Raw genomic sequence first — 10,999 nt, forward strand, 5'->3', positions numbered from 1 at the left:
AGTAATTTTATTTATACAAAGAATCGCTTGGCTACTTGTAGTTGTACATGATGTTAAGCTAGAGACTAGTTGGTGAATACAGCATTTAGCAGTTTAACAGGAGATTTACCCCTCAGGCGTTGATAAACCCTTGCACAGATTATTATAAAACCTCTATACTTCTGGGTTAGACTTAAAAACGTAATGTCAATATTTTAAACCATGTGTGTATTTAAGATAATAAAAAACATGTCAAAGCACAGATGACAATGAAATGTTCCCATGTCATAAACTAAAGAGAACTTGGAGTCAAAAGGCAGCGACTTCTATCTGTTTCATAAATCCTTTAATTGTCAACAACATGAAATAATATTGTCTTTGAAATATGTAATTTCTGCCATTATGTTCATTATGAAATACAAGTGGGATGATTATTGATATTTCTTTACCTCAATGAGAAAAACAAAGCCAAGTGATGTTACCTGCTGACAACTCCTACGCTGAACACACTTGTTAGCAGGCCCATCAGACAGTCATATGCTGATGTCAATGGGACATTCCCCATTGAACATGCTTGGAAGAAATATTTATGGTACTCATTGGCTGCCTCCTGTACTGTAAGTGTCTCCTTGTCTTGACCTTGTTATGGTCAGCAGTGATTGCACAATAGAAACCTTTCCCTGAATCTTTTCTAAATTCAACATCTAGAATTCAACATAGTGTGTAACATCATGTGGTCTGTCAAGTGTTTCAGGGTCACCAAATGATACATCCTCTTCTCCCATTAGCCTTCCTCCAGACATTTTGTCATCTACTTAATCAGCTGAGCATTTCATGTGATCATGTTTTTGGTGTGGTTGGAGGTGTTTAGACATGTTGCATGATTGTTAACTTTTAATGTTAACAATGCGTTTTCATTGCAAAAGCCAATACACCCAAAAACTAAATGTATCCTGCACTGGTACATTTTGCTTCCATTACATGTCTTCTTTCGAACTAATGGAAAGAAAACGTCCAAAAAACACATAAGGTGTTTGTTCGACTAAATTTGTGTCTGTGGATTCTCGTAAATGTACCAAAATCATTATAATTTTCCTATTTAAACATCACATTTAATAAAACTTGCAATACAAAAAAAAGTTCTCATTGTTTTAAACTTGTAAAGATTCACGGTGATATCTTTGTTAACATTCATACCCTATTCACCAGGGATCTCTCTACTTAAACTCGTTTTTCCTATATATATATATTTGAATGGGGGGCAATTGGTATTTGATGAAATCTGGAAAAGTCCCCCGGGATCAGGTGGTGCCCTCTTCTTTCCCCCTCAACCAGCACAGCCAGTGGATTAATTTATAATCCAGATAAATGGTACAGTTATACAATATCTGAAATTACATAATACTTTGCAAATCCATTTTCAAAATTCAATACTGTAGGTTGGATGCACATAGATCCCTTCCACACTGCCATATGGCAACAAACTCATTTTACAATTTGACAAGAAACATCTGAGATGGCTAACATGATGAACATTGAAAGTTATCTTACACAAGATAGTATTTCAATTGTATTCTAAATGGAATTTTGCCTAAATATTGAACACAGTCAACTTTTCTGAGCTCTCAGATATTGACCTTCTTGGTGTCACATGTCCATGGAAACAGGAAGCGTTTAAAGGATTTCCTGCTCATGTGATTTAATTAATTATATAACAAAGTAAAATAACCCCTTTCCACAATTTAACAGTAAAAAATGAATAAAAAAATGAATGTATTTGAGTAAAATTGAGATGGTTGCAACAGAGGACTAGTGACATTTATGACCAACATGTCTACTCTCCTTTTCTGCCTATAGTTGTCTGGGACTGGGACAAGACTGATTATCAAGCTCCTCAGCCAGTAAATTATAGGTGAATAATTATATGTATTGACATACTCAAACACAAAGCAATAAAACTGTTTCTAAAGAATGGTCTCATTTTACTGCTGCTCGCCAACTACACACAAGCGTCATAGTGTTGAACAAACTGGGGGCAGACAGGCTTGTGAGCAGTGACGTGTGGTGAGGTTCATGGCTGGTGAGGCACTGACTCACTGAGTCAGATTTACAAATATTATATTTTGACATTAATCGAAATATTCGGTTATTTTCAAAAGCTTTTTTAGTCTGATGCTTCGATTCATTTTAAACAGACCGTTCAACAAAAGCATACCCAAAATCTAAATATTGGATTGTTCTTTCTTAGTAAGATCCCATTTTCATGACAAATGTAGTCTTACCTTGACTTGAAGATGAAGTCCATGCTATCCTTCTGAACAACAATCTCCATTACTTTTTTGTAAAAGTCCTCCTTATCTTCCTGTAGTTTCAAAAGTGTAGTTTGTTGTTTGCGTCTACCGTCTCTGCGTAGAATAACAGTAGCAACAAGAACCTGTGGGCTCACGTGCGCCCCCTTCAGTGCGGCAGAGGTTATGGCTGCCTCCCCTGGTGCTTTTTTCATTGCCGTTGTATGATGAGACCAGCGAGCCTAAATATCATATATACGTGAAATAAGTTATTTAGAGACTATGGAATGGATGGCGAGGATAAATGTAATAAAGGGATCTACAAACATTACATTGGTGACCTACAGTGAGATGGTAACAGGCATGCGCTTAGGGCCCGCTTTCCAGCCAGTTTCTGTGGGGTGACGCATTCTGAGGTGAGGCAGATCTCATCTGTGCCTCACCTTACCCCACAGTAACTGGCTTGAGCGGGCACTAAGCGCATGCCTGTTACCATCTCACTGTAGGTCACCAATGTAATGTTTGTAGATCCCTTTATTACATTTATCCTCGCCATCCATTCCATAGTCTCTAAATAACTTATTTCACGTATATATGATATTTAGGCTCGCTGGTCTCATCATACAACGGCAATGAAAAAAGCACCAGGGGAGGCAGCCATAACCTCTGCTGCACTGAAGGGGGCGCACGTGAGCCCACAGGCTCACAAAATAAGTTCCCGCGCTAAATTAGTGCCCGTGCTCCAGCAAGTTACTGTGGGCTTACGAGAGGCAGAGCACGTCCCTGCCTCACTTCTCATTGCTCCCGTAGCGGAGCTCGGCAAATTTGCTGATTTTGACTATAAAAAGCGATTGGAATCATACATAAATCACACTTACAACACAGATCAGTGGAGACATTTTATTATTATTACTATTTAGTTTTTCTTTAGTTGTTTTTCCGTTTCATTGGAGTATGACAGGTGAGGCTCTGCCTCCCCTGAATGCACGTCGCTGCGTGTGAGTGATGGTCCTCAGCTGCTGGCAGTTCCAGGGATGAAGCCTAGCCTTCACTAAAGATATGGCCTGTAATTTAACCAAACCCTCCCAGGGAGTCCACGCCGGCCACACGCTCTAATTTAGGATCTCATCTGAGCGCTTTGTGATTGCACTGCGCTACTCTCACCCATCCACAGCCTCATCCCCACTTTGCACGTCCACACTGTGATTGATGTCTGTCAGTGACAGGGAGGAAGTCTCCATATGTGTGTTTGTGTTTGTGTGTGTGCTCATACCTGCTATAGGATCTTATAATGTCTTGAAGAGACCTGGGAGGGAAGAGCTCTTGCATTTGTTTGGCTTTCCTTAAATAGAACAGCAAACCGCATGCAAGCCTGCCTGTAAATAGACTGATGTAATACTATACCATTCCATATGTGTCTTTTCATTCACATTCATACTACGCACAATTTAATTTCCATTATTGTCTCTGTGGAGAACACACAAAGCGTGTTGTTTAATGGGGAATATGCTGAGATGCAGATCGTTGCACGCCGATATATTTTATTGAAGCTTCCACCTTTAAACTTAGCTCCATACAGAAATAGAGAGTTGATATTAAATATCATCCACATGGGAAATAAGGTCAGCAGCACTCTAATGAACTCCCCCGAAGCTTCTTGTTCCTGCCAGCGCTAACCTACAGTACACTATAGGAGCCTTATAAAGCGGACACACTGCATGAACACAATGTGTGCCCTTCAAAGACTGTCCTTAAAAAATAATTAAAGGACAACATGGATAACTCCCTACAGGAATATAATAGGAATTTTGCTGTGAAACTGGATGGGTAAGGGGACATCAGGAACTCATTATTAGGACCTAAGATACACTACATGAAACTGACAGTTTTAACACAGGGAGATGAAAAAAAAACATAAAACATGATAGGATCAGGAGTATAACCTATTGTGTCATAAAAGGCCGGCTGTGTCTCAGGCGGTAGAGCAGTTGTCCGCCGATCTGAAGGTCTGCGGCCCCTAATCCCTGTCCCCTGCAGTCCATTTGTCAAAGTGTCCTTGGGCAAGACAATGAACCCTAAATTGAGTGTGGTGTAAATGCTTTATCGCTCCCGGTAAGCAGGTGGCATCGTTTATGGTATTTACCTTGCCCGGCTTTTTAAGTTACAGTAGTTCCGAAATGTTAAGGTTGTATTGTTTACTGTGGTTTTGGTGGAGGTCGTCAGGCGTGGTGTGTGTTGCTGAACTTAGCGGAGAAATGCAGAAAAGTGAAATGATTTGAATCAAAATGGTTACAGCTCAAAAGCATTGCAATGACTTTGTTGAAAACTTGAAAGTGAAATGTTAAACTGGAAGAGTAGGAAAAATAGTGAAGAAGCTTAATATTTAAAAGAAAAGGTTTAAAAAAGGTATAAACAACAACATGTATAGCCTCAATGTCCTGAAATAGTTGAATCATTTAATAGTTGAATGGTTTCTGTAGCTGAAAGTAGGCTGAAGGAGTTAGATATTAAATGTAAGTAGTAGTGAATTAATGTTTACAAACACCTGTGTGTGTAAGCCCAGAGATCAGAGGTTACCATGGTGACGACGTTATCAAACACCTGTTTACGTGAGCCCAGAGATCAAAGGTTTCCATGGAGATGTGCTGTGAAAGGAGAGCCTTTCCATTGTTCTGAAGGAGAAATAAACCTCTTACATTTCTAACTATAGTTTAACGAGCTGCTTTCGGTAAAATGTCAACGTGTGTGTGTGTGTGTGTGTGTGTGTGTGTGTGTGTGTGTGTGTGTGTGTGTGTGTGTGTGTGTGTGTGGTAGAGACGTTCAGTGTTGGTGTGTGTGTGTGTCTGTCTGTCTGTCTGTCTGTCTGTCTGTCTGTCTGTCTGTGTGTGTGTGTGTGTGTGTGTGTGTGTGTCTGTCTGTGTGTACCAGTCTGTCTGTGGGCGTGTCTGCTCTGATTAGATGATGTCACTCAGGTTTGTGGCCCCAATCTGCCCAGCAACACCATGGTAACCAACTGCAGAACTGAGTCCCATTAAGAATGCATTGAGGATTATATCTGACAATTTTGCCACCTGTTCAAAAACTATGGCTCCTATCAAGAAATTAACAGACCGTGAGCATCAGGGAACCACAATGAACTGATATTTTTTTTTAGGGGTTTTGTGTGTAAAATGTGGAGATGGGAGCAGTTTGTTTAAAGTTTACTTCTCTCTGTTCTGAAGAAAGAACCGGACACATTTAACATGGGAGTCTATTGGGAGCTAGGTGGACTTTTTGTCTCTTCATGTCCTCAAGAGGCATTTTGTTTAATATTTTTTCAAAAAATTGTCATGAAAAATGATATCCAAGGAGTGTAGGGTTTGGGATTTATGGCAGGTTTAAAACATTTTTTGGGTGAATTTCAAGCACTCCTGCACTCTGTTTTTAGATCAAAGCACTCTAGACTTAACGAGCTGCTCAATACACACTAATGTTAAAATCTGAAGAAGGCCTCTATACCAAGCTCCAAACTAAGTTAAATATCTTAAAAAGTATAGAATATATGAAAAATCTGAATAACAGGTTTTATAGCTGAATGTGTTTTGATCATTTGAAAGTTGGAATGAAGTCTCTAGCTGAAAGTATGTGGAAGGAGTAGCATTTGGCGCATGGTGTAGTTAAAAGAGGATTTGAAAGTTCCTCCCATGTTAAAAAAATTGTCTAAAAAGCTGAATATTTAAAAAAGTTGCAAGTTTCCCATCATGTGCTGAAAAGGCTGAATAGTTTGATATTTGAATGGTTTCTGTAGCTGAAAGTATGCTGAAGTTATTGAGAGCCAAACTATTTGGTGAAATAAGAAGATGATTAAAGAATCGAAGAACTATAGTGGAATGCTGTTAACAGCATTCGCATTAATTATCCATTTTGACATAATCGATAACACTTGTAATTCCCCCCTAACATACATGATAACACTTCTAATCTTCCACCTTGACAATTGGATAAGACTTGTGACTTTTCACCATGGAACATTTATTTTATTGTAATTTAATAGTTTGCATGAGGCTTTGGTCTTAGTGCACAGTAATGGAGATATGGACAGTGGTGGAATGTAGTGACATTTACTCAAGTGCTGTACTTAAAGGGGACCTATCATGCAAAATGCACTTTTGTACGTCTTTTATACATGAATATGTGTCCCCGGTGTTCCAGGGAACTCACCAAGTGTCAGAAAACACAACCCTCTCTATTTTCCTCCATACCCAAATCTCTAAAAAAGGGGCTGCAACGGATCTGATAAAAACTGATCCAGATTTGAACACTGTCCTGACGTCAGGACGGTGGCGCTACGGCTATTGGGCCAACTCTACCAATCAGGAGGAGACAGCCACGGCCATTGCCGTTCGAAAGCGCTGGAGACGATGTAGTACATATGCCAGGCCTGTAGATGGTGCTGTTCTCACAGAATCAGCCCTTGCAAAAACAGAGCTAACATTTTTCAAATTGAGCTAAATGAGGCATGGCTAAAATGCATGATCTGTTTGGTATTTTGAAAAAAAAAAAGTATAAATATGCCTTATATAGGTATGGTCCTACACTATATTATTCAAATATAGCATGATAGGTCCACTTTAAGTACAACACTGAGGTACTTGTAGTTTTCTTGAGTATTTTCAATTTATGCTACTCTATATTTTCCTACACTATATTTCAGAAGCCAATATTGTACTTTTACTCCTCTACATTAATCTTACAGCTTAAGTTACTAGTTACTTTAAAGATGCAGATAATTAGCTAAAATGAAATATAAACCACTGATAAAAAAACGTTGTCATATAATTATAGTTTAAAAATATCCAGCAGCAGTATATCAATATTTAAAATGAACTACACATTTACCAGCAGTGATGAACACATTAATGCCTCAATAATCATAAAGCACTAGTGTAATTCAATATATAATGGGCCATTTTGCTTAAAGGTAGGGTAGGTAAGAATGGAGAAACCAGCTCGAGTAAGCTAGAATTTGAAAGTACACAACCGAAAAAAATCTGCCCCTTCCTTCAGACTTCCTTACAGAGCCCCTCCTCCAACACACACAAACCCGCACATGACCAATGAGGGCACGAGATAAGTTTGTGCACGAGATGGAAGGCTGACAGGCAGGTAGGCCATCCAATTATCTGACCCGGGCCGGCTCAGATAATTGGTTGTGCTTTTTACAGCGCCACGGCTTCCACAGATGATATATTTGTATATATTTATTGTCAAAGCATTTAATTTATTCATTGCTATCGGGATGTTAAGAGCATTCCATGGAATATAACAAAAAGTGTTTCTGAAGTGAATTACCTACCCTACCTTTAACAAGCACTTTTACTTTTAAGTATATTTTGATGCTAATAATACTTTTGTACTTTTACTTAAGCAAGTTTTTGTATGCAGGATTTGTACTTATAGGGTGTATTTTAAAAGTGGTACCTTTACTAAAACCTTGAGTATTTCTTCCATCACTGGATACAGATTCATGATGTACCTCAGAATAGTATAGACCTTATGTGCATGGTCTGAAAGGCAGTAACAGAACATATTCAGTCTGCTTTCATGAGGATATACAGCAGTGTCATTTGACTTTGATCTGCACTGAAGTTATGGCCCTCCCACTGTTTTATTAAACAACATAGCTGTAGCTATTGAAATGGAGCCATATCATGGTGATTGATGTTACAGTGTCTTAAAGTGAGTGTAAGGTGCTTCCATCAGAGGACATGCCAGCAGACTTGTGTGATGTCAGCTGAAAGGTCTCTTGTTGCTCGGCAGCCCAGCCCAGTGCCTCTGTCTCCAATGCAACACCTTCAGCAGGAGTACTACATGTATGATGTAATTGTTGTTTGGTCATGTGATCCCCTGCAGCAGCTGTCAAATGAGGTGATAGCAGGAAGATCCTCGGCCCCGCCCCCTGCAGCTGATTGGACAGCTCTCAGCCGTCTAGGGACCATCAAGCAAGAGCTCAGCTTATAGATGGACTCATTGTTTAGTTTCAGCCAGGAAACAGAGGGGAAGGGTGGAAAAGAGAAGCAGAATATTGTTATTGTGGCTCTGCTGAAACACTTTTTGGTCAAATCAAAAAGCAGATTTAACAGTTTTCAAAAGTCATGAAAGCTTCCAACAGCATTCACAATGTGAAAACAAAAACATGTTGTTCAAAGTACTTTTAGGAATGTATTGCATATATTTATCCTTTTTAAAATAAAATATACTTAAAAGTAATTGTTACACCTATTAAAAGGAATATGGCACTAAGTTTCTTTCAAAAATACACAGAATTAACATAAAACAGGGATATAAAAAAACCTCTATATTTTTTGTAAAGAATTGTCAGAATATGATTCAAAAATAAAGTTGAGATAGAATAAATGAAATCATAATAACAAATGTTAAAAACATTAGAATCACTTCCCATATTGGCATTATGCAATAAAAACTGAAGCATCAAAAGTCTACTCTTTTTAGCTTTTCTGGTACATTTTGCTCATGTTAAAGCTTAATTGTTGATATATTTTTTTGCAATATTTATGTGTCCTTATTTGCCTCTAATGCAACAGAATCAGGTATCAGTTATCAGAAGCAGCCTAATTTCCTGTTAACTGTGACTTGCTTGATTATCATGCAGCCTGTCTTTCAGTGAAGAGTGCAACTTCAGTGCAATACGATTGGTCATCCTATATCTGGCTCATTTAGACAGCTGTAGGGAAAAACATAGCAACTGTTCCAGGATCAGAAAGTGCTAACAGGATAGGAATGATCTCAGAGATGTGAAAAAAACAAATCATTATAAACACTTCACAGATGTAATTTAAATGGCCTTCTTAAGATGTATTCAGTTTGCATCTTATGCTTGGATTTGATTGGTAATGCATCTGTTTCTAGGCTGATCTGTGTCTATTGGGTAAAAACACATCCTTTGTTCAGGACTGTGCATTTTATGTAAAGGCCATAACAAGGGATGGGGATGACATTTAACCAGAATGAGTCAGCTCCTGATTCTTTCCGGAACAATGTCGTCATGCGTTATCTAACTTACACATCTCACTGCACATCTCTTAGGTTCCCTGGGGTTTCAGGCCCTCGGTTTAAGAACATTTGTCCGACAGAGCAGACAGATAATGAGGAACAGAAAGACGATAGGCATATGTGTGTGTGTGTTCGTGTGTGTGTGTGTGTATGTGTATGTGTATGTGTATGTGTATGTGTATGTGTATGTGTGTGTGTGTGTGTGTGTGTGTGTGTGTGTGTGTGTGTGTGTGTGTGTATGTGTGTGTGTGTGTGTGTGTGTGTGTGTGTGTGTGTGTGTGTGTGTGTGTGTGTGTGTGCTCATTCCTTTCCATTTGTAGATGGGACCAGAGATGTGCTTTATTAAGATCAGAATCTGAATCAGAGATACTTCATTTATCCCGGGGGGAAATTCGATTTTGTGACAGCTGTTCCATTTTAGAATGAATGAATATATATATATTTGTATATAAATAAAAAGTAAGAATGTACACTAAAAAATAAAATAATATTAAATTAAAATAAGATATTAAAGCTGAAAAGTCTAAAAAATATAAATACAGTAATAAAATATTATATTAACATAAGACGTTAATTCCCATCATATTAAGTTCTAAATAGGGCTAAAAACAATATGAACAGAAAAATAATTGGCTATAAATATTTTGATAATCAATTCATCATTTAAGTAATTATATCATATGGGGCTTATTTTTTCTCTTTTATTTTACATTAAAGTGAATATCTTTGACTGGAATGACATAATAATAAATATAAGGACATATAAAAAAGACTTTCTGACTTTTATAGACCAAAATATCAACCAATTAATCTTAAAAATAATCTGCAAATTAATTGATGATTAACTTTTTTTTGCAATCTCAGTAATCTAAGTGCACATATTCAAGCAGTCAGCGCACACCTGACCAATTGCACGACAGAGGTCAAACACTGCACCTCCCCTCCTTCCTTCACAAACACACACCTCCTCCTGTGGCGCCTCCATCTGCAGCTCCCTGGTCCCTTCTCACATATCCCATCCATCCTGGACACACACACACACACACACACACACACACACACACACACACACACCACACACACACACACACACACACACACACACACACACACACACACACACACACACACACACACACACACACACACACACACACACACACACACACACACACACACACACACACACACACACACACACACACACACACACACACACACACACACACACACACACACGCACACACACACACACACCTATTAATCTCTCTAACCACAAAGTCATGTGAAAGCACACAGACTTCCCTAAATTTAGACATTTTACAGTTAGACTTAAGTTACAACATTTCCGTATCCAAACAAACAAGTTGGCGATAGTCTTACATGTTATTATGCTGGACTGTCTGGTAGAACAGATGCATGTCTAGCCAAAGTGAAATTAATATTCACTCTTCTTTTTTTAGGGATTTCATTTTAGATTTTACAGTGATGTTAAAGCCATTATGAGGGAATTATGAACCCTTACAACATTACCAGGATATTTCTGTGTACACTTATAGTATGTCTATATAGGCCACACACTGTTGAATGTTGCACCAGTATGGGTCAACTATTAAAGGGGCCATATTATGCTCATTTTCAGGTACACGTTTGTACTCTACTGTGACAGGGTTATATGC

The sequence above is a fragment of the Trematomus bernacchii genome, unplaced genomic scaffold, assembly GCF_902827165.1.
Source record: "Trematomus bernacchii unplaced genomic scaffold, fTreBer1.1, whole genome shotgun sequence".
In the NCBI taxonomy this organism is placed as follows: Eukaryota; Metazoa; Chordata; class Actinopteri; order Perciformes; family Nototheniidae; genus Trematomus; species Trematomus bernacchii.